This window comes from Anser anser (genome assembly GCF_964211835.1).
Source record: "Anser anser genome assembly, chromosome: Z".
NCBI lineage: Eukaryota > Metazoa > Chordata > Aves > Anseriformes > Anatidae > Anser > Anser anser.
Window position 1 is genome coordinate 4,200,022 of NC_139723.1, and position 25,594 is coordinate 4,225,615.

General features: G+C 39.3%; 1 long non-coding RNA gene across 1 annotated transcript; it reads right to left on the bottom strand.

Annotated features, from left to right (window-relative positions):
- Positions 1–219: 219 nt before the first annotated feature.
- LOC310890084 lies at positions 220–11,203 on the bottom strand. Its single transcript, XR_014577009.1, has 3 exons — positions 10,745–11,203; positions 2,312–2,408; positions 220–612 (listed from the first exon to the last, which is right to left on the bottom strand). It is a non-coding gene; the product is annotated as an uncharacterized lncRNA (long non-coding RNA).
- Between the last annotated feature and the right edge of the window lie 14,391 nt (positions 11,204–25,594).

The following is a 25,594-nucleotide window of genomic DNA, read 5'->3' on the forward strand; positions in this document are numbered from 1 at the left end:
CAGCTGTGAGCTGTGAAATAGGTTTATGATTTTGTCTAAATTTAGATGCACTTTCCCAAGAACAGCAAAAGCCACACCCATGATGCAAATGACAACCTTTGTCAAAGATAATTACATTCCTTAGAAGCTGTTTAACTACAACTTTTCAGAGAAAACACATTGGTCATTTATTCAGTGAAAAAGAGAACAAAATAAGATTTATTTATTTATTTATTTTCACATGCTCCATCTCAGATATGGCTAATCCTGTTCTGGAGTATTCACAAATTCATACACTGTGTGTGAAAGATTTTTACCCAATTACATTTTCTTAAAGTTTTTAGACAGTAAAACTGTGCTTGATAACAGGCAATGTCAGTTGACCAAAGTGCCGTATGACTTGAGAATAGGTAATTTTATAATCTGACCTGAAAAAACTCAAAATGTTAACAGAAGTTAAGTGCTAAGACCATAAAGTGATTTGGTCATTCATTACTGTAGAATATACCTTGTGCTCATTCCTCTGATCTTACTTCGCTGGTGTAAGGCTGAGTAAAGGCAGGACTTTGCTTCACTTGTTGTGGTTTATCTGTGTTTTATTATGTGCCTGATGACTCCACACATAGAGATACACTGCATGAAAAGATTAATGATTATGCTTTTAGGATTGCATACACTAATTATTTTGTTCTGTAATGCTGGTATAGCATCTACTTCTGGCCTGCTTAGGCTGTCTTTGCAACTCTTGGGAGTATTTTATATTGTAAAAATAAGACAAAAAAAATGCAGAAAGGAATCAATACTGTATACGTCAAACTTCCTGAGTCCTTTTCAATATTGTGCTATCTCTAATATTAATGAACTAGGAAAGAGTAAGGGTTATTGATTGTAAAATAGGATTCATCTTGCAGATTTCACTTCCATGATTTCCTGAATCTGAAACCCAGATTAAGTGAACAATGCAGAATAAATTCTCTTTTATCTTTATATTAATTTATCAGACTTAGCTTTGGGGTACATTTTCAGTAGTATCAGTAACAAATAGCTTACTCATAATATGAAATATCTAAATATCAGATGATAAACAAGAAGTTCAAGTTTTGAGAAGATTATGGAAAACGAATAAAGAAGAAAGAAAAGAGAAAAAAGAAAAAATAAAAAAAGAAAAGAAAAAGAAAAAGAAAAAGAAAAAGAAAAAGAAAAAGAAAAAGAAAAAGAAAAAGAAAAAGAAAAAGAAAAAGAAAAAGAAAAAGAAAAAGAAAAAGAAAAAGAAAAAGAAAAAGAAAAAGAAAAAGAAAAAGAAAAAGAAAAAGAAAAGAAAAAGAAAAAGAAAAAGAAAAAGAAAAAGAAAAAGAAAAAGAAAAAGAAAAAGAAAAAGAAAAAGAAAAAGAAAAAGAAAAAGAAAAAGAAAAAGAAAAAGAAAAAGAAAAAGAAAAAGAAGAAAAGAAGAAGAAGAAGAAAAAGAAAAAGAAGAAGAAAAAGAAAAAGAAGAAAAGAAGAAGAAGAAGAAGAAAAAGAAAAAGAAAAAGAAAAAGAAAAAGAAAAAAAAAGAAAAAAGAAAAAGAAAAAGAAAAAGAAAAAGAAAAGAAAAAGAAAAAGAAAAAGAAAAAGAAAAAGAAAAAGAAAAAGAAAAAGAAAAAGAAAAAGAAAAAGAAAAAGAAAAAGAAAAAGAAAAAGAAAAAGAAAAAGAAAAAGAAAAAGAAAAAGAAAAAGAAAAAGAAAAAGAAAAAGAAAAAGAAAAAGAAAAAGAAAAAGAAAAAGAAAAAAGAAGAAAGAAGAAAAAAGGAAAAAAAGAAAGGAAATGAATTGTTGCATTTACACCTCGTTTTTTTCGAGGCAAGGGTCTTGTGTCATATGAACGCAGCGGTGTCCTTTAGTGGTTTTCAGACCTATGGAACCTTTCGATTAGTTTAGGGTGGATATAGCCTGTAGGTCTCAAGAGACATTTTAACCTTAAAACCTTTGTTCAAATCAGTGAATAAAATAAAGTTAATGCATAGATGATAAGTCACTGTGGCTTAAATTAAGCTAATGTGTAGATGCTGAAGTCACTGTGGGTATCACTTGTGGTATAAATTAAGGACCCAGAAGACGTGACTCGATTGTCTTAATAGTATTTCAGACTATTCATTGGACAAAGTGATTAGACCTCAGAGAGCAGGGCTAATACAATTTATCTCTGTTTTACTTTTTTTTTTTTTTTTTTCTCTGAGCTATGGAATTCAGATGTAAAATTATAAATAAAAAAACAGGAATGTTTGCCCGTGTACGTGTACATTTCAGTCACCAGTAACCCAGGTAACTTTGGACATTCTCCTGTCTCCATATTTACCATTCTGATGCACTTCCATCGTGAACTCCATCTCTTCCCTTTCCTTTATAGGATATGGTTGGTGTTAATGTTTCTCCATGAAAATTCCTCAGGTCTGCTGAGAAACAGACGACAATACTGAATTCACTGACTTATAAATTAAACGAAGGTAAGTGCTAAAATGTATAAGGATAAAAGAACAGATATTTTCACATTCTTCATCCCATTTCCTATATTCCCTATTTTCATAATGTTAAAGAGTATCTTAGCCTAAGAAGCCACACCACGTAATCTTGCTTCCGAATGTTTTCTGCAGGATATGATGCCCACCAGAAATCGTAGAGACCCTGTTGTTTTGAGGCAACATACTGTCTTGCAACATATTTCTACTCACCCAGTGGCCATCACAGTACTTTGATCACATGCTGCAAGTCAGTCATCTCAGGAAGTCCAAAAGTTTTGGGGGAACATCTAAATTGCAGTGGAAGAAGACATAGGGATGGACACGGCTGAGTGCCCTCTGTCTGAGGAGCTCAAATTTCTGCTGCATGCATGTGAGCAGACTAATTTCTCATTGTACTTATCCAATTAGCTCAAGTTCCTAATCTTGACAGGGATGGGACACCTTGCATAGCATTGGGATGCACCATGCTGTGGCACCTCCAATATCCCCACACCAAGAAAGGACTCACCAAGCTCCCTTCTTAAGGCACGCAGGACGTGTGCTCTGACCTGTTGTGTCCTGCTTGCAGAGAACAGGATGCTCTTGTGACTGCTCTTCCCCTTCCTGAAGCTCCTACATGACCTGGGGTTTAGGAGGCACTGCCTCAACCCCCTGTTCTGTCAGCTCTTACCTATGAGATCTGAGCAGTTGTGCTTTAACATCTGCTGTCTAAAGTAGCGATAACAGCATTTTCCTCTCTCAGAGGATTTCAGTGATGGTAAATACATGAAAGACTTCTGAGGTTTTCTGGTACTACTGAAATAGATAACTTTCAAATATAGATTGAGAGATCTTTTTTGTTTGTTTGTTTTGCACTTTTTTTCCTTGCATGAGCTCCAGAATGGTGAAGTATTCAAATTTTAAACTCCAGAAATCTCAGTTTTCTTTCTGAAAATCAAAATAAAATAGTAATACACTTTGCCTCTAACAAAACATCAATTCTTCCCCCCATCCCCATTAATTCTTTCTCCTTTCCTTTTCTGAAGTTTATTATAACATGATATAGAAAGAAGATATAGAACCCCAATAATTTCAAATAGGAATGTAATCTTTTTACAGGAAGCCTTGATTTATAAAGCCAACTCCCTGAGGTACAGACAGGTTTATCATTCTGCTATAAATGTCTGAATGCATAATGGAATGCAGACTCTAATTTCTATAATGTGTATGGATGATGCATTGCTCATTGAGAACTGCAGATGAAGCCAAAGAAGAAATCTCAAACAAATTCTTCTGAAATTTCTTTCATCTAATGCATTATTAAGGATTTCAGATAACAGGCAAAAATGTCACACAATCTTGTGAAGTCAGAAGAGAGTTCATAAGTTAATATTTGACTGCAATTTAATCTATAATAATAAACTTGCTTTTGCTTTCAGGCAATTACAAGTACCCACAGAAATGCAGAGCCCCAGTGGTTTAGCTTGGAGTCAACTTTTCATGAGAAATAGGAATTAATTATGATTATGATATTGTTATGTTTAACTAACAATGTACATAGACACTAGCCAGGTCTAACAAAAGGATTACAAAGGTTTGGTATGATACTTAATTGAATACACACTTTGGAGGTTCTATTTTCCCACTGAAATGATTCGTAGAAATAAATTTTGATTCTGACTAGTTTTACACCCACTATTAGAAACCCATCCAGATAGCTTCTTTCTTCTATTTTCTTTCCTTTCTTTTTTAAGTGCTGAATTGTTTAAGCTATTTCAAACAAAAGAAAGTAACTGGTTTTAATTAAAGCACAGCTAGAATATAAAATGTGTAAGTCTTATTAAAGTGCCTGGGAAAGACTATTTCAATGTATAGATGCTTTTCCTTTGTTGCCAGCTCTTGTGATGTTATCAGAAGTCTGGCAATGTTTGATGTTTTTCTTGAAAACCTAAGTTCCTTGTATCATGCAGTATTTTAACAATCTCAGATTTCCTTTCAAAAAAAGAAAGAGGAAAATTTGAAAATTTGCACTCTTATGTACTTTAAAGATGACAAAGCCAGGAGGCAGTTGAGAGAACCCAACATTCCTTATTATTATTATTATTATTATTATTATTAATTTTAAAAGATCATTATTTCAAGACTATCTCATGGCTTGTACAGCCTGATTCATGAGTTTGGAATGTCTGAATTTGGCCATAATGCCTTCATTTTACAATTTAAAATTATCTCAGCATCTGTGAGTAGGTCCCTTCTTTCTTGCCTGCTGCCTTCCTTTAAGCAAGTAATTAACAATAGAAACAAGGAGAAAAACATAAAGAAAAGATTTTTGACTCATTTGTTTTTGTTGCTAAAGATCTGATCCTCCAGGCAAAGCTTCCTGCAGAGGGGAAAACTTTGTCTTTCTACAGGCAAGAGTTGCATTTGGCAGCAGTGAGTGAGTATGGTGTGGACAGTTGAGATGTAGGGTGGAAGCTGCAGGAGTGTGGACAAAACATTATCTCCCTCTGCCATGAAAAAAACAGTTCTTCTCTGCAGCCATTGCCAAATGCTCCAGGTACAGACCAGACTTGACACAAGGGTCATGCTTGCTCCTCCTAACTAACAGATTTTAAAGAAAATAATTAAAATATGCACATGCACAAAAGTTCAGTATGATTATTTTTCACATCTCATAACCATGTTTTCTCTGCCAAGCAGCTTTTCAACTAGGAAGGACCAAGGAAAGGACTAGTGTGGGCAGGAGAGCTGATATTCCAAAATTTCTATTTCTTCACTTCCCTCTGTCCCCCGTCCTGCTGTACTTCTTTCCACCCCTGACAGCCTACCAAGGAAGACTGACAACATAGCTGACAGCTTTGGCCTGTCAGCAAAACTGATTCAAATCTGAAATAAGTTTAATGTGCATTGGTTTGCAGGCCTCCATTTTGAAATGATCTAAGGAATGGCACTGTAACTGCAGACTGTCCTCCCTTTTAAGTTAGTGACAGCACTCCTAACATTTATTATTATTATTGTTGTTGTTGTTATGTTTTATGATACAGAATTATCTGAGTTTCCAGAGATGGGGAATTATTTAATGCTTAGGTGCTGTATTGCTTGCCCATCTGACTTTTATGTGTCTTCATGGTAAGAGCTGTCTACAGAGAAGCAGACAGGTATGCTGCAACCTAGAATGGGCAGAGCTCCCATTTCCATTAATATGCAGTGATATGCAGTCCTTGTCTGTGTTTCTGAAATCCCTTGGTCTCTCCTGACACTGGAAAATGGGAAAAAAAATTAAAAAAATAAAAAAAAAAAGGAAAAAGAAGACCATAGTCATCCTGATTTATAGGGCATTCAAAGTTAACTAGCAACATGAAATTGTGGAATTGCACATTGTAGTAAGTGAACCTTGAATATGCTCATTCAGAGGATGTTGTGAAAGACGTTTCTACCTACTGCTGAGAGATTTTGCTCTAAAATCTGTGCCTGAGTAGCAAATGGTCCATAAATTGGAAATTAGAAAAGGACACCTAATGGCTCTGGGAGAGCAGACAGAACAACTCACTCCTACGTGGTACTGAAAAAACACTGACTTTGTCCCCATTTATGTATTGTCTCTTTTACCTGGGTGGAAGACAAGTGTCCTAGGCTCTTCTTACAGCTCAGAAAATTTTGTTTTCAACCCCTTAGACCAAGGGATTGCTCTAACCATTGGCACTCTGGATGAAAAGCTCCTTTACACTTCTGAGCAGAGGCCCAATGGCAAAGGAAAACCCAACATTTTGGGGTACAAAGGATGGCAGGCAAGAGAAAACTGGGCTACAAAGTCCTCTGAATGCTGGGACTTTTGATGTTTCTCTTTTGTTGAAAGGTTGAGTGGGCTTGAATGAGGCACTGGGAATTCTGGAGAAATAAACGTCTGCATGGGGAATGTCAACCTTCCAGAAATGTGTCTGTCATTAATAAGTTGGCTTCTAGAAAGTACCCAGATATTATTTACTTCAAATTATAGCCTTTTGCATTGTATCTCTTCCTTCAAAATTGGAGGTCAACTTCTAGGTCAATTACTAGAAGAAAAATTATGCATTTTTTTAAGTTGGCATATTTCTTTTAATGTTTGCATCACTGGTGGCTACTCATTATATATCTTTGCACATCTGCCTTGCACTGGATGATTGTTTGCATGAGAATGTAGTTTATAGCCGGCTAAAGAAAAATTCTATCAAGATAGACAAGATTTGTATTTTCAATACTAACAGGCAGGTCTGTCCTTCCTGAGAAAAATACTGTACACAGAGCCATCAGCTTTGAGGCCATTTCTTCTCATTACTGAAAGACAATTAAAGTTTGATGTTGGAATAAGTGATGTGGGACTTCCTGTAGCTAATGGATATTCCTGTTTCTTGTAAATGCTGTGTACTTGTTAACTATTTCAGAGAAAAAAAAATATCACCATTTTCCTTATGAAGGTAATGCTCTTTCTGTAGAAAATCCTTCAATTCCATGTTCATCGGTACATAGACTTACTAAGTTTTGACTGTAAAGGTGTTTTTAATTGGAGTTGGTCATTTTTGTTATGAATTATGGCATGCTTAATAGAAATATGCTTTACCAAAAACACAGTTCAGTGCTTATTTCAAACAACAACAGTGATGTTGTTATTATATGACTGTGTGAAAGAAAAAGAGATATTTTTCTGCAGCAGAGAATTAAGCACTATGTTTTTTGAATGTTAAGGTTCAACAGGGTGAGTGCTAAGTGATTGCAGCACGCAACTGTCCACGTGTAATGTACCAAATATGGACAGTGAGGTTGAGGAGTCCCAGCTCCATTTGTGCGGATGCAGAAGCAACCAGAGGAGTTCACAGTGTGCCTGTCCACCCAGGTGGAGAAAGGGAAGGAAAACACCTCACAGCTCTCTCTCCATTGCACACAGTCTCAAATGCCTGTCCAGGATGTGGCAATACGAGGTTGCTGCTTTTTGGACCACTGGTGATGAGCCAGTCACCAAAACAAAAACTGGTGCTGATTTTCATCTGGTCAGGGTTGCAGCTCTTTGTGCTGCAACAACTTGTGGATGACCCCAGGAACAGAGCTCACATATACTCTGTAGAGAAAACCCTGAAATGTATAGGAAAAGGAGCACAAACAAGTCCATGTAGACTGTTTATATAGCCCTAGAGATTCAGATAAAGAAAAACAAACATAACCTTTTCAGCTGTTCCTCACAAGGGAAAAAGAAAATGAAACATTTGATTATAATTGTTTTAATGAGCTTTGATTCAAAATGAAGTCATAATGGTCTGGTTAAAAAATATTCTGTTAATGAGCTTATATTTCTATCAAAGTCTGCAAGATGCAAAATTCTCTGAGGATAAAATTAAACAGCAAGCAATATTTATTTGCTGATAAATAAAATCCTGCTTATTCCTTGAAAAAAAAATAGTAGTGGTGATGGCAGTAGTAGCAATGGTAATGGCAGTAAAACTGGTAGGCGCACAGTGATAATAATCTAACCAGATGGTCTATTTTAGGTTTCACCATGAAATTAGAGAAATGGTGTAGACAATTCATTTTTATTGAGGCCTAAAACGTAATCTTAGATATCATGCAAAATGCAAAACTGACTGTAGGCCACCTCTAAATGTAAATTCCTCCAACCAATTTATTTTTTATGGTAAACTACCACTTTACGTTTAGAAAGATGCATATTATATCTGGGATAGAACCAATTGCAAAAAAAAAAAGGAAAAAAAAAAAAGGAAAAAAAGAAGGGATGCAATGTGCTAATTAGGGGTAGTGATGTGTACTCCCTGTGAGCAGCACTAGCTCTGACTGTTGTACTGTCACAAGAGAATTTTTCTGTGTACCTTACATTTTATGATACCGGATTGTGATGCAGTTTTCCCTGCCACATACCCCACCCAGTAACCCAACTGGCCTCCAGGCTTAGAGCCCTGCAGCAGATCTGGAATTTGTCCACTGAAAGGATATCTCCTCCTGAAAAAGATCTTATATATAATGGTTTTCCCTTTCACGCACTGCAGAGGGTAAAAGGATAATATGTGAGAATAGAATATGCTTCATTCTGACTAGAATATTTTTATTCTGATTCAAATCTAATTCCTTTCAAATCTGAGCACAGATCTCGCCTTTAGATTTCCATGTCAAGATATTTCTGAGCATTGCCTTGTGTAGCATATTACCTCTTCAATGCAACCACTCATTCTCATGTCACTTGATTTGCCTAATCAGGCTCTGGTTAAACAATGCGACTTGTCTTATGTAAAAAGAGACAGCTACAATCTGTTGTGTTTGTAGTTTCCGTTTCAGAAGGAAAACAAAAAACTCACATTAGCAGGATGGATTTCAAGACAAACTCTTAATTACATTAAAAAATAAAATTTAATTAGTGGGATGCAGGAAGAAAGCAAAATAATATGTTCAGCTCTATGAATACAGTCAGTAGCATTACTGAGGTATTTGTTGTAAACAGGGATGGAGGAAAATGTCATGGTTAGATTATATAGATACAAGAAAAAAAAAAAAGAAAGAAAACCTTATGTAATGGGGAAAAAATGCACAAAAGTATTAAATTGACTTATCTTCCTTAGAGCCTCCTTCCTCCTTCCTCCTGATTAAGAAGTTTCCCTATTACAATGCTGGGTATTTTCTTTTTCTTTCTTTCTTTCTTTCTTTCTTTCTTTCTTTCTTTCTTTCTTTCTTTCTTTCTTTCTTTCTTTCTTTCTTTCTTTCTTTCTTTCTCTTCCTTCCTTCCTTCCTTCCTTCCTTTCTTTCTTTCTTTCTTTCTTTCTTTCTTTCTTTCTTTCTTTCTTTCTTTCTTTCTTTCTTTCTTTCTTTCTTTCTTTCTTTCTTTCTTTCTTTCTTTCTTTTCTTTCTTTCTTTCTTTCTTTCTTTCTTTCTTTCTTTCTTTCTTTCTTTCTTTCTTTCTTTCTTTCTTTCTTTCTTTCTTTCTTTCTTTCTTTCTTTCTTTCTTTCTTTTCTTTCTTTCTTTCTTTCTTTCTTTCTTTCTTTCTTTCTTTCTTTCTCTTTCTTTCTTTCTTTCTTTCTTTCTTTCTTTCTTTCTTTCTTTCTTTCTTTTTCTTTCTTTCTTTCTTTCTTTCTTTCTTTCTTTCTTTCTTTCTTTCTTTCTTTCTTTCTTTCTTTCTTTTGTTTCTTTCTCTCCTTTTTCTCCCTTTCTCTTTCTCTTTCTCTTTCTCTTTCTCTTTCTCTTTCTCTTTCTCTTTCTCTTTCTCTTTCTCTTTCTCTTTCTCTTTCTCTTTCTCTTTCTCTTTCTCTTTCTCTTTCTCTTTCTTTCTTTTCTGTTAGTTTCTTTCCATAGATCTACTTTTTTAAGGATATATATACATGCAGTAATAGTTACCTAAAGCAAGGAAGGGGACACTGGACCTTAGGGCTGAGATATGACTAGCTCTGTTCCAGGCTTTTTAGCTCATGAGAAAACACATTTGCAGCAGAACTTCCTGACAACCTGCTGTGCTTGACTCATCCTTAATTATTGTCTTTTCCAGTGCCCATTTCTGTTTGTTCCCCAGCCCAGAGGAACTTTTTTAATTTTTTGGTTTTTGTTTTTATTTTCCTTTTTATGTGTGCATCTGTGTCGGCTTCACCTTCTTCCTCCCTGGTACCTGAACACATTGTGAAGGACTATTCCTGGACCTGGCTTTAACCATCCTTTAAAATAAAGAACAAACTGCTCCCGGAGTGATAATTCTACTTAGGAATGGATAGATTCTCACAAGCTTAAATTCTGAAAGGTACACGAAATGGTCTGCTCTAAACTACACGTTGCCATGGTTACATCCTTCTGCGGCTCAGATGGGGATAGGGGCCAATTATCAAGTTTTGTTTGCTTGATTTTAAGTAGTTTGTTACCTGGATACTCAACAAATAAGAAAACTGAAAAAAGGCTTGTTTTTCTCTCCCTTAACTGAAGAAAAGAGAAAACAGTCATACCTGCATGTTAAAAAATCCAGCAACACTCGGATTCTTAGTTACGGGGTGGGGGGGAAGCAGTTCTGGACTGTTTGCTTTGCAGAGGGCTGGAAACCGGCCTGCCCATGGCTTCTGCAGCAGCATTGCAACGTGTTAGTAATTGTGGAATAAGCAATTGATCGCATAATATCGCTGTGAATCTCCACGGAGGTCAGGGAGAGGGGGTTAAATGCTGTCGTTATATTATTGTTATTTACGCAACAGGGGTGTTTTTCTGCAAGGATCGCCAGGATGGCTAATTAATGAAAGAAAAGGCCCTTTCTGCTGGGTTGTAGCACGCTGATGCTTACCTGTGTCATTCACGTTCCTGCTTTTTAAAGATCTCCCCAGCATGTTGCATGTGTTACCATCCTCCTGGACTTCATCAGAAGATTTGCTAACAAGCTGAAGATGGAAGAGAGAGGGAGGGTGGAGGAAGAGGGGGAGAGCAGGACAAAATTAAAATACCATCCTGTCAGTGTCCCTAATAGTTTATACGGGCAATGACAGAATAGTATTTTAATTTTTATCTGGTCTCCTTTCTACTCATTTATTCCATCTCCTGCTTGTTATCGAAGTTTCAGATTAAACTTAAAGATATGAACGTATTGCCATAATAAATTTATAAGAGGATATTTAAAGAGCAAAGATTTGAATGACACAAATGAACCTCAGTGTAGCAGAGCTGCAGAAAGGATTTGCAGAGCGATGCCACAGCAGTCAGAAATGACTGCTAGAATCTCCTTAATTAAAAAAAAAAAAAAAAAAGGGACCGGAATGCAATAGGCACAGAAGGTGTTTCATATAAATTTAGGCTCAACTTTAAATTATTGAGTCTATTTTAAATAATCTTTAAAAAGGTTAAGAAAAACTAGTTTAAAGATTATTGAAAAGTAAGCTGGCTAGTTAGAATGTGGAAAAACTAAGATCATAAAAGCAGCACATTTATTCCTAATATGATCCTAAAATTTGAGTCGTTTTGACTTCATCTCTGTTGCACCACTTACACCTCCAAATGGCACGAAAAACAATGTTTAGGCAGTGTGGTCTTCATATTTGTTATTGTTTTATCCTAATGAATAGGACACTTCTGTCTGAGCGAATCCAGGAGCTGCTACTTTAAGGCAAAACCTTTTGGTTCTCACTTTCTGGAAGAATGATGGTCCTGTTTATGAAAAACTAGTTTGCAATTTGTTTAGATTACAAGTGAGAATCATACAACATGGCTTTTCTTTGCTATTTAAACAAAATTGGCATCCACCAAGAAGGTTACTAGCACAAAGCAGGGCTCAGCAAACACCAGAAGAGCGAGTGAGTGGAAAAGTGATAAAAAAAACATGTGTGACTGGTCAGTTCTATGACTGTAACTTTTGCTCTGTGAGCCTGATTTGCAATTTATTATTTAAAAAAAAAAAAAAAGGAAGAAAACAAAGTGAAAAGTGATTATCAGTCCCATTCCTGCAATCTTGCTTTTGGGTAAAGCAGAGAGACAATCCGTTGAAATGATGCTGCAAACAATTAAACTTTGTGCCAGACAGTGTCTGGAGGCAGGTTACTGCAAAAGGGCCCTGCTGGGGAGCTTGGTGGGCTTGGTGGGCTTGTGGGCTTGGTGGGCAGCCCACAGAGAAGAGCAAGGTGAGAGAGGAGGCATGGGAAGGACACAAGCCTCCCGAGGGGCAATGACAGAGGCTCTGCAGCCTCCTGCCATCCCAGCACATGGGGCTGGCCTCTGGGCTTTGTCACATCCCTGCAAGGACTGCAGAGCTCCATTGTCCAGGCTCTGGTGATGGTGTTAGAAAGCAAAATGGGGAGACAGTGGTAGACAGTGGAGACAGTGGTAGAAGGGATTGCGTTTTGGTGGGAAGTTTAAATCTTCCACAGAACAGCAGTGCAATCACAAGTTATATCTGCAGTTGTTCACACTGCCTTGAGACTTGCTTATATGTGCACACATATACACATACACTAATGTCTGCAGTGTGAGAGATAGCATCAGCCCATTTATTTAATAAATTGCTTCTAGGTGCTCCTTCAGCATGAACTTTTTCAGAGTGAAACATTTCTTTGGCTATTTAAGTTCTTTCATCTCTACCTGCATCTGATCTACCTTTTGAAAGGAAGGTATAAGAAACACACTAAGTTCAAATACTACAGCTACAGTAACATGAGGCAGAAACAGAAGTCTTTCCTTCAGTTATATGGCTGCAATTCATGCTGAGCATTCATTCAAGTGTCTTAGCCAGGGGTTCTTATCGTGGGATAAAATAAGGTTTTACACATAAATACTGCCCTGCAGCTGGTTTTTATGCCAGATCACTACAAATAACAGAGAGGTTACATTAAAACTTATATAGCTAATACTATGCCTTCTTCCAAGGGATAAATATCTATTCTTTCTTCGCTTTCACTGAAATCAGTTGCAAAACTCTTTTTTGGGGCTAGAATTTTGCTTAGCAATCTCACACTCTCTATTTATACCAGAGACAACGAAATTACAGAGCAAAGAACAGGGAGAGAGAGAAAAAAATACAACAGAAAAGTGAATCAGAGATATGGCTGGGCACTTAATGCACAGATGACCCTGTTCTGCCAGCCTAGCTTAACAGGGGGTGGAAAAAAGTCTTCCAATTAATAAGAAACAAACAAGCAGAAAAAAGCACTGAAAAAAGAGGCAGCAGGGGCAGGTATTTGGTTTTGAAGGAAGAGGTATTTGTGGGCAGAAGCTGTTTTTGCAGAGTGCTTGCCGAGCCCCAAGCCTCAGGAAGTTTGCCCATCCTTCTCCATAACCTTACTGGGCTTCGACGGGCGGCCGCTGGAGAGGGGAGATGCTGAAATCCTAACCTGGGGCTGGTGGCTCATGTCCATGCTGCACTCTATTCTCTGGTCCCCTTCTGAGGTAGGGATGAGGAGAAAGCAAGCCGGAAAAACATGCTTCAGCAGAGGTGGCTGCAGCCAGGAGTCCCTGGACTCCTCCAGGCCTTGGACCGATCCTGGTGCATTCCAGGGGACTGCAGAACCAGGCTATGGGCAGCTCTCTCCTGCCTAAATATTCCCTGTGGCTTGGCTTTTCCTGGGCTTACAGGATTCAGTCAGATCTTCGGCTTGCTCTGGATTAGCTTTACCTTTAAATTTGGCTTGGACAACGCCAATGGAGAAAAACAGATGTAACTTGTAACAGCATAAAAAGGCCAGGAACTCTGCAAATATGTAATTTTCTTGAAAAAGCAAACGAAACCTGTTTTCCATAAAAATAATTTTAGAAAAGGCTATTTACCTTAAACAACAACAACAAAACAAAACCAACCAACCGAAAAAAACCCAAAACACAAAACAACAACAAAAACACAGGTATTAATTTTCAGGGATGTAATTAGCATGTGATGGGCCAGATTGACCCCTGGGGTACTATCAGTAAAGCTGGTTTTGTTTGTACTGTAGCTTAATTTAACCCAGTGTGTGATAGCTGGGTATGTACAGTAACCATACTGCTCCTGAGAAAAGAAGGATGTGGCAATATCATGCTTTTTCACTTCTAACTTTTTCTCCTTTATATTATGCTTACACATATGCAGAGAAGAACCTGGGAGTATTGGTTGATAGTCGGCTGACTATGAGCCAGCAGTGTGCCCAGGTGGCCAAGAAGGCCAACAGCATCCTGGCTTGCTTAAGAAACAGTGTGGCCAGCAGGGCTAGAGAAGTGATTGTCCCCCTGTACTCGGCTCTGGTGAGGCTGTACCTCGAGTACTGTGTTCAGCTTTGGGCCCCTCGCTACAAGGAGGATATCGAGGTGCTTGAGTGAGTCCAGAGAAGGGCAACGAAGCTGGTGAGGGGTCTGGAGAACAAGTCTTACGAGGAGCGGCTGAGGGAGCTGGGCTTGTTCAGCCTGGAGAAGAGGAGGCTCAGGGGCGACCTTATCGCTCTCTACACGAACCTTAAAGGAGGCTGTAGTGAGCTGGGGGTTGGTCTGTTCTCCCACGTGCCTGGTGACAGGACAAGGGGGAATGGGCTAAAGTTGCGCCAGGGGAGGTTTAGGTTGGATATTAGGAAGAGCTTTACCAAAAGGGTTGTTAGGCATTGGAATGGGCTGCCCAGGGAAGTGGTTGAGTCACTGTCCCTGGAGGTCTTTAAAAGACGTTTAGATTTAGAGCTTAGTGATATGGTTTAGTGGAGGACTTGTTAGTGTTAGGTCTGAGGTTGGACTCGGTGATCTTGGAGGTCTCTTCCAACCTAGAGGATTCTGTGATTCTGTGATATTTCACGTATTTAATGAAGTGCACTTTTGACTGTGAAAGTGCAGATAGATTTTGTATCTACTAATCGTGTTTGGGTTTAAGCTCTAAAAGTTAAAAAAGAAGCCTAAGCACCCTGACTTTCCCATTTTTGATGTAAGAGCTGACTGATTGCTCAGGAGCAGTGCTCGTTCTAGCTCCCCATGTATGAAAGCTTGAGCAATGTGCACAGTATGCCCATTTTTTCAAATGAGTTGGGCCCTACAGCTGCTCGTACCCATCCACCTGGACCCAAGACACTTGCCAGCATCCCTCACAGCTCAGCTCTGTGATGGACACATCAAGGCTTGGGTGCACCTCATCTGTTCCAAAAATTAGTTGACAACTGTAATTCAACAACAGTGGTTTAGTTTGCTGCATTGTCTTTCAGCAAGCTCCGTTCTTACTTCTGTTGTAGCATTTCTCAGATAAAAAAGATGTAATGGGCTGGGCATGGCATTTCAAAGCCAGTCATTAGGGCTCATGACAGGCAGGAAAAAACAGAGCTGAGAAGAAAATGCTCAAGGCCCTCCGCTTGCAGACAACACATCACTTCTCTCATGTAGCACTCCTGACTGACCAAAATGATGGTTGTCATTTTACCTCATTTGCTATCCAAATGCAAAGCTAAACAGAGCAAAGCAATTGCTTGACTATAAAATTAACTCTGAAAAAGCATCTGTAATACAAGTACATATCATTATCTGTATTAACATAATTACTGGTCCACAATACCACTGCTCTTGATGCTAAATTAGTGTACCTTCTTGCATGACCTAGAAATGTGGGAGAAGTGCTTATAAAAAGCTCTTTTAACAGATGTTTGTGACTTTGTGGTAGACATTCACATATTGGTGCCCAACATGAAGGAGACACTTTTATATGTTACTGGAGAGGGACTGTAAAATTCAAAGCTTTTGAACATCTATAAATAGGGCAAGGCAAATTTAACCGTATTTGGGAGCCAAACTAATAGACTTTCAGAACGCCTGGTCAGGTCCCCCGACAACTTCTTTCTCATAATTTCAAGTCTTTCTGCTTCTGCTATGTCAAAGCATCCAGTGTGTCATCTGTAAGGACTATTCCAGAGCAGTAAATGTTAACCATTGGTGTGAACTTTAATTTTTAGGGAAAACTAACTATATTCTGCTATAGGTGAGCTACCTAGGTGTCATGATGGAAAAAATGGATTCACCTTCAAACAAGCATGGTTTGGGGATGAACCAGCAAGGGAGAAATGTTTCAGGGTTAAAATAATAACAACATAAAAAGGCTAGAGTCCTGTTTGTGGGAGAAGGCCTCTGGCAGAAACAGATAAAAAGAACAAATGTGACCAAAATCCGTGTCTGGTGGCTCTGAGATCTTCTTAAGATACAAGATACTAATAACATTTTTACAATGTGGCTACTAAACCTCAGTTTGCTGTGCTGGTATCACATCCACTAGCACTGCAACTCACAGTTTGTTGTTATCATTGTACCAATGACCACAGCAGCGGGGACGCCTGTAACTTCTTCAGAGGTTGTCATTTTCTGACAAAGAAAGGAAAGAGGGTAAGCCCCTGCCCTGGCCACAAGAGTAAATTTTGCAATTTTAGCATTTTCTAATGCACCTCAACCCATTATTACAGATGAATTAAACTTGATATTTAATTCAACTCTTGTGAAATGTATAAGATATTGTATATTGGTGCATGGACAGTGGTTAGCAAGACCTTGCAAGAACAAGTTCAGCACAGAGTGAGTCTTCTTTAGCATAGCTTTAGAGATACCTGTCATTTAGGTACCTTGTTCACATTATTTGAAAGATCCATTTCCCCCCCCGGCTAGATACGTCTCCCTTTTTTGTACAGAATCACAGAATGGCTGAGGCTGGCAGGGCCCTCAGGAGCTCATCTGGTCCCACCCCTGCTCCAGCAGGGACACCCAGAGCAGGGTGCCCAGGCCTGTGTCCAGGTGATTTTTGAAGATCCCCCAGGAGGAGACCCCACAGCCTCTGGGCAGCCTGTGCCAGTGCTCAGCCACCCGCACAGCACAGAAGTGCTGCCTGGTGCTCAGGGGAACCTCCTTGCTCCAGTTTGTGCCCACTGCCTCCTGTCCTGGCACTGGGCACCACTGACAAGAGCCTGGCTCTGTCCTACTTGCACCCTCCCTTCAGGTGTTTATGGACATTGATGAGATCCCCCTGAGCCTTCCCTCCTCCAGACTGAGCAGTCCCAGCTCTCTCAGCCTCTCTTCCTGTCCCTTGATCATCGCGGTGGTCCTCTGTTGGAGTCTTTCCAGTATGCTTCGGACTGCCTTGCACTGTGGTCCCAGAGCAGGATGCGTCCAGGCCTGCACGACATGGAGCTCAGCCAGCTGGAGGGGCTTGGAGCTGGGATGCTACTCCGCTACTCAGCCTCTTCCCTCTGTCAGAGTGAATTACTGTGCTAAACACATCACTGTTTGCTGTTGCTGTGAACTTCAATATTTTTTCTCTGTAGCCTTTCTGCACCTTCCATAGAGCTCAGACGTGGGAAACGTGTTTACCTTTCCACTTCAGTCTCTGCCACAGGCCAGATCCTCTGCCTGCCCTGCATGCTGGTGGAGTATAGTGTTTCGTGTTCCAGAAGGAGGTAATTGCTCTGTTTGTACCTGTTTATATAACCACATTCAGTTCTGGAGATGGAATGTGTGTTAAGAGTTTAGTACCATTAAAAAATGGACATCAGCCAAAGGGCCGCATTAACAGGGCCTACTGCATTTGCTGTATTTTCCTCTCTTCGGTAGCAAGGCAAACACAAGTGCTAGGTGTAGCAAGCCTTCAGAAGGTGCACCTTTCATATCCCAAGAGTTAGTGTTCACAGTGCTGGTGCAAGACCTTCTCAGCACATAATGAGAGAAAGCTGAGTTGTATAGGTTAGCTTACAGGGCTACATTTTCAGAATTTTCTGAGGGACACACCTATCTAAACCCAATTTTAAGAAGCATTTCTTTTCCCTTCAGACGGAGGAAGGGTCCTCAATGATTTAGGAACTTCTGATAGCCCTACACTTTTAACGGCCCCAGGGGAAAGACAGTACTATGCACTGTCCTGTAACTTCATCTAGGTTTCAGAAATGTAACGGCATTTGATCATTGTCACAGCATGAACTTCAACCCAGCTGGGAAGTGCATCTTCAAGCAATACAAGTGCCTGAATGTCAGAAATACCTTCAAGTATTAAACCCTGTGCCTTTAAGGAGGGTGCATTTGGCATTAAACAGACTTTCCAGCTAATGAATTTCTCAAGTTACAAGAATAATGGCCTTTTTAATCTTAGCAAGAGTAATTAAACAGACATTTGTTATTAATGATGTTGTTAATGGCAGCAGATATTGAATTTTCTCTGTAGATATCATACTGTTGTATAGTGGTTTTTCAGAGTTTTTTATTAACTTGATTGGGCAGTGAAGCTAAAAATGTAGAATATATTTTTCTCCTGTTTCTGAAGGTATTTATTTTTTCCATGTGTCTGGAAAACTCTTCTTTGCCTTCATTTTATTATCATTGGAGATCCTTGCCTTTGCCTTTCCTCATTGGCCAATGCGACAGCAAAAGAAGGACAAGATCCCGTCTCCTGCTACCTGCGAATTGCTTGGAATCATTTTTGTAGAAAGAGATGTGGGTGGCAGCAACTATTTCTGCAGTCCTTTTGCAAGGCTCGCTGGGAATTCCCATCTGTGCTTCACCTCAGGGAAACGTGTGTTTGTTACATGACCAGCTACAAAGCCTGGTTTACAAAACCTGGTTTTACAAAACCAGGAAGCAGTTGCTTGATCTCACTCAATGCTGTGGAGCAGTCTGCAGCTGTGGAGATGTCCCTGTGGAGGAGACTCCTTCATTCTACTTCTCTTACACATGTATTTTCAGCATTACGACTTCAGATATCCCCGAATATCTGAACATTGTTGGACATTCTGCTCCTTGCTTTACATAGTTTTCCTTGGGTTTATCACTTGCCAGTAGTTATGGAAATCACAACATCTTGTGCTCTTTCTTATCATCCTTTATTAGTCCTGGGAGCAATGACGAATAAAATGTGGGTTTATTACCATGTAGGATTCTCAGACCTTTGTGATGGGAAGACAGTTTAATCAGAGTAATTTTTCCATGAAGTGAAAGCCTTTCCTGACCAGGCTTAGAAGAAGCTTTTGTAGTGACATGGGACCCTGCTCGACTCCTTGTGCCTTTTACATCTTAATTTCTCCTGAGAAAAATGCTCGACAAAAAGCTTTAAAAAATCCCCCAAACTCCAGAGACCAGGATTTGTCTGCTTTTGGATCATGTCTGTTGGTGGATGCTTTCCAAGCTCTCATGTTTCTGTGAATTCCAGTTTACACCTTTTAAAAGTGCTCCTTTTGATTTGGCTCACTCTCCGCCTGAGTTTGGTCTCAGCTCCAAGCCTGTTTCAACCACATGCACAACCTGACTTTCCTGCTCTTCCAAGTATTAGTATACATCTAAAAGAAAGGGAAAAAAAAAAAAAAAAAAAAGCCCTGGCATTAGCTGCTAATTTCCCTTTCTCTGTCAAGCTTGCACTAGTAGCTCTGAGCAATTTGGTCTCATTTTCTCAGGGGAGTAGGACTGAAATAATCCAATGTTTATTTTTATACAAATTCTCACAGTGCTACAATGTTTCAGAGACTTCCTGGGATGTTTCTAGTTTTTTCACAGGCTAAAAGGCCATTCTCAGAGGTAGCTCCTTCATGTAAACCTAAAAATGGCACTTTCCCACAATACAGCTTATCAGGAAGTTTAAAGTTCAATAGTCTCTCTCTTGCTCTCTCTCCCTGTCTCACACACATGAAAGTAGAAAATAAAAAATGAAGGGACTGTTCCAGTTCTGCTGAGAGTTGCCTTTCAATCATTTCATTTCAGTGTGCTGACTGATCGTAATAGCTTGGTGGGACCTGTGATGGCCTAACGGCAGAAAGAGGAAAATTTGTGGGGAAAGATAGCCAATTTTATTCAATAAATTTTGATGGATTTTTGCAGCAAGTGATGAGCAATGCTCACAATACTCCTTTTGCTCTGGATTTATGGATGTACACCCATTTGGATGTAGACACAAAGTTAATCTCAGTACCAAGACATTAATATTTGAATGGCTTGATTCTGCTGTCTCTTGAGTGTCTGGGATGGTTTGATTAAGAGTGATTAGATGAAATGCTGTGTAACTTCAGTACTCTGAGGATGGGTTTTCCAGGGTAGATTGGTTTGGTTTTAATTCTGCTTACTTCCAATCCCAAAGAGATTGCCAGCAAAACTGTTCAATAATTCAAAGAAAGATGAGTTAGTGCTGGGCATGTCTGAAAACATTGGGTAAAGTCCTGGTCTCCCAGTTTTTCTTATGTTAAGGAATAAATATGCTTATGTGAATAAAGAGTAGTCACATTAGCACTGGTGCGAGGGTCACAGGAAAAGAAGCCCATTTTCTTTCTCTGGTGTTTTGTGCAGGGTCTCAATGTACTGCAGAGGCATTGGGAAGAGAAAGCTCCTTGCTGTCTCAAAATTTCAGCCCCGTTTTTTTGCTTGATTGCTTATTTCCACCCCGGGGGCCCTTGCTCTTAGGGTTGTTGTTAAAAAAAATTGCCTTGCTGGCATTGCATTCCAGCAAACAATTTGCACCTCTGTAAACCGACCAGTGCAGTGGTTTTTATTCTGATGGCTAATCATCATCTCATGTTTTAAAGAACAGCTGCTGAGGACTTTCCTGTGCCCAGCCAAGCAGGCCGTCCTAGTGATGCTGAGGAACCTGGAACCTGAATTACATAGAAAGGAAAAGTTCTTGGGCTGGCACTCATTTCAGACATCTAAAGATCTGCACACCATCCACAGTCTAGAAATAAATTACAGTATTACAAATCTGTTTCATAAAGCAGAACTGGCAGAATGAAAGCAGAAGCCCATTATTTTTTCTCTGTTAGACTACAGCTCATCACATGGAAAAGGGGAGAGAGAAAGCACAGGTCCTGCAGCGGTGGTGTGCTCTGTTCTTCTCTGAATATGACAAATTTCAGGTGTCCAGCAGCCACTGTCCAGCACCAAGGAGAGCAGGTGCTGGCAGATGCTAATGCAGCAATAGCCAGAACTGGGAAGATTTTATCCTTGTAGTTTGCTCTCTCTGGCTGAGGTGGGGTGTCACTTGTGAGAGTGGCTTTGCTAGCTTGTGTAGAAAAGGAAAAGTGAGCAAAACCTGTGCAGCTTAAAGCTCAAGCCCATAAACATTATGTTTGACCCACTACATCATTTCTCTGGGAAACAGGAATGCAAAAAAATGCAGACTAAGTGGCCACAGTAGGAACAGTGTGAAAAAGTCACTAAAAAGCCTCAGCACAATGAAGAGGCAATAAAAGCAAAAGGGAGGTCAAAAAAAGATGCTAAATTGACATTTAAATATAAAGGAAGCAATTACGCTTAGATGGCCTTTGGAAAGTAGAAAAGAGCTGTCATTTTAGTACTTCTAAGTAGTCAAGAAATTGTTGATATGAGATTTACGTTAATAGTTTCAGATGCTGTGAATAAAACTAAACTGAACACAGACCCTCATTGTCATCACAAATTCTATTTTTTGAGTTTTGCATCCAAAGAAGAAACTGGAGATCCAAAGCAAGACAAGCAATAAACTTTCCTGTGTTCAGCCACAGTAGTATGCCTAATCTCTTTGAATTTCAGAGGTGTTTTTTTTTTTTTTTTTTTAAATACTTAGGCAATAGGATTATCTCACTGAATTGTAGCTGTCTTGAAGCTGTTAATGTCCAGCCTCAGTTAACGGCCCAGCTCTTTCCATAGCCAAGGGAGAAATGAAGATATCTCCATGGGTCAACTCTCCACACCTTGGCTAAGGTAAAGCCTGTCAGAAGAAGTGTACTTATTTTTGATCGGTATAAATGTCTTTCAGTGGGAATTACAAAACAGAGATAAATATTCTCCTGGGTTTCAGCCAATAAGTGGAAAATTTCAAAATTAAACAAAATCTCAAGTGAAAAGTATCATCCTGAGTAAGAAGTCCGCAGTTCTGTTTAAAACAAGTTGAAATTCTGTTTTGCTGAACAATTTCAAAACGTTTCTTCCTGAACTTTCCCAAGTCTTGACAAACTCCAGAAATGTTTATCCAAGAGACACCTTGGGTGTCTGCATATCCAGCCCTGAGCAGTCTGCATCGGAGAACCCATGGCTCAGGGGAGCTCGGTGTCCCTTGGGAGGGAAGAGAGCCTTTCTCTCACAGGTGAGAGGCAGAACAGGAAGAAAGTCACACTGGATAATTTTAGAAACCTGCCCGAACAAGAGATTTTCAAAACTGGCACGGATGCCAATTTCCTTGGCTTCAACCAGAACTTCAAAATCGTTCTGTTCCCATGGAGCTGCTATGTTTTGACAAATCAGCATTTTCCAGTGGGAAAAAAGAAAAACAAAAACATTCAGCTGGAACTGTTGCAGTCATTTCTAGGAACAATCAGCTGTGAGATGATAAATTGGAGAAGGGATCTAGCAGTGGAAATGCATCACAGCACTGCGCTGAACACCATGACCTACCAGAGCAGGTAGAGTTCACAACCTTTGTTGTGCTGTTTTTTTTGTTGTGCCTGCCAAAATATTTGCACCAAATGGTGAGGAGATAATTCTTTGCTTCTTCGTGACAGACTTCCTTAAGCACCACGAACTTTCAGGTGTCACGGAGATGCCATCTTCCCATCTTCTCCTTCATCCCTTGTTTTCTTGTACAAATGTCAGACCATGACCTTTTTTTTTTTTTGGTCATTTTTGGTGGGACATACAAAATGCCCACCTAGTGTTGCTCCATATATTCAATGTCCTTATACTTTATCTGATGAAAACAGAACACTTAGAACACTTCATCAAGTCAGAAGAGTAGCATGTATTTAATTTTTTTTTGTTGTTGTTGGTAATAGGAGTCAGGTGCTTTGTTTATTATCATTCTCTGGCAATGAGGAGGTAAAGTAAAGCAGACACTGCTCCTTAGCAAGTTGAATGAGGAGCCATTTCCAGCTGTTCTCTCAGGCAAGGCTCTTGATCAGTAATCTTGTTAGAGATAATTATGAATACATTCAAGGGTAATTATAGCAGAAACCTCTTTTACGTGTAAGCAGTTGCCGTTATAGCAGTGCAAGAGGCTTTGCATCGGCCGCTGGGGAAATAAACCTCCAAGCCTGATTTCAAGGTGCTGTTATTGCAAAAGGGAAAAAAGACATCAGGAAAAGACCCCTGTAATCTGCATACATGCTCCCCCCTTTCAGATTTTGAATACCTAGAGCTGAGAAAGTCATCGTGCTTCGGGAACAAACTGCAGGATTTGGCTGAACTTTTGAGAATAGTGTCACCCGTAGCTCTTAGCTGTCTTCTCTACTCAGAAAGATATTGCCTACTTTTAACCTCTGTTGTCTTCTTACCGTATCTGGGAAAAAAAAAATAAAAAAAATCTCCACAGAAAGTTTCAATGATAAATGTTCTGTTAAAACCACTGTTTTAGAAAGGATACCTGATCTGATACTTGCCTTCTTTTCCTGTAATGCTGTTGCTCTAAGTATCAGAACAGAAGGTGTTTTCTATCTTTTTTTTTTTTTTTTTCCAGTGAGTTAAAAGACAGATTTACAGTTATTTGTACTATGGTAGCATATCTGATGGTTCCCTGCAAAATTAGAAGCCTGTTGTATCAGGGAAGAAGATAGTCCCGACAGTTAAGCTCCTGCAGTTGAAAAGAGGAGACAACAGTTTGGGAGAAGAGGATATTGTACTATTGTGTATCATGTTATTACAGATAGGGAGCTGAGACATAAAAAGATTAGATAACTTGACCAAAACTGCATAGGAAGTCTGTGGTAGACACAAGAATTAAATGCAGATCTCCCAACCCTCTGTCTGGTTCTTCAGTCATGAAGCTATGGTTTCTCTCTCCCTTGTCTCCTAATTGGGTCTACAGACACTTTCTATTAGTGACTTCTGCTAAGTATCATGCCTGTAGGTAAAGCCCCCCCACATTTATTTTTTTTTTAAGGTACTGATACTAAACGTTAATAATTAGGGCATCCTTCCACTTTTTTTTTTTTTCCTGATGCCTGACAATAATGGCTCAGTAATTACTGAACTAATGTTATCAATTCCAACAGATATCACATTTATTAAACAGAAAATGCTATGTTGCTGTTCATCAGCTAGGAATGTGTATAATTGAAACATGAAAATGAAGTCTGTACGAATATGTGTGATTCATCACGAATTCTGCAAGCCTTACACTAACTCTTCTTTTCTTAATTAAGCTGTCAAATGGAAAACTTATAATTAATGCAACAGCATATTTTGTAGGAGTTCTTTCCTACCCCATACAAAGCTCAATTCAGCAGAAACATTACAAGGATTACATGTGTAGATTGGGCACCCTTGTCTTATTAAGCAAAAATTTTGCTGTCCTGAGTGCCTATTTTTAGTCCATCCCACTGGGATTTTCCACGAAAAATGAACATGGGATTGAGAGTCACTTGTTATTTTTCTCCATCCCTTTCTACACACAAGTAGTTATTCACTTGCTTTGAGAAACTTGTCTTATGGGCCTACTGGAGCACTTAGTGCATTAAGACTGTAGGGACAGACATGGAAACAGCATAGTTTCTTAACCCGTGCAGGTCGGGTAGTTTGGTTCTTAGTCTGAATGTGGACTGAAGCTTGTGGTCAAGGCCTGCCCATACCTTTACGACATTTGCACTCAGGACAACTCAGAGGCTGTAAAATACCTAGACCTTCTTGGCTCATGGGTGATGGTCATGGCTCTACTCTTCATATCTGTATGATATGATAGCCAAAACAAGCATCGTACCTTTTTTCAGGCAGGGTCACAGATGCCAAGGTGAGACCCATCTGCTCTGCGTGGGCATGAAAGATAACACAACCCTTTTCTAAATAGGTTTCCCCATTTCTCTATACTGTGTACTTCTACTCCAGAAGCAACTGCATTTCAGCATTGTTTGTCTGTAGGCAGCTTATGAAACACCTTGGTGTGCTTACCCACCTGCTAGTCATAAAACCTAGCACTTTAAAAGTAATCTATTTGTCCTTTTATCCAGGAATCTGAGTGTTTTACAAAGTATTTACATTTCCCACTTCCCACTGTAAAGTAATAAGGTCCAGTGCCTCATTTTACAGACAGCAAAAGCAAAGCATGGCTTGGCAGGATAGCTCAAGCCCCAGCTCCTAAGCCTGGACATGGCAGTGAAGAGCCTCTAGCCAAGCCTGTTGTGGTCAGCCCTGTCTCTGCTCTGCCCTGACCACCAGCAATTGCAGCCTGTGCACTCCCGATCATTTTTCCTCTGGCCGTGATTATTTCGCTTGTAATCTTTTGTAATAGCTCCAGATTACACAGAGAGATGCCATTTTCCGTGGGGTGGGGTGGGACAGCAGGCATAATGCAGGAGGAGACATCTCTCCCCTTGCAACATCAAAGCCACAAGATTTCCATACTCCTTTTTTTTTTTTTTTTTTTTATACTTTATGTCTGATTACAACTGTTTTCACTTTAGTGCCAAAAGAGAATACCTAAAACAGTGTAGAACAGGAAGACACAGGGGTTTGTGGGCACTTGCAGCTGCCAAATAGAGCAGCTGTAATGCTGCGGGTGCTTGGGAAACCAATTAGAAACACATGGAGTGACAAAAAAATGTATGTAACATAAGATTAGCACAGTGAATGCAGCCACACTGTGTGAAACTTAGGCAAACTAGGGCTGGCTGGCACCAAGGATCAGTGAAAGTAAAATGCAGTTATGATGCCTCAAAGAGAAATAGAACATTAGTGCTGGGAAATAAGGAAATATTCTCCCTATGATCCCAACTGTAGCTTAAGTACATGGATACATCAATGT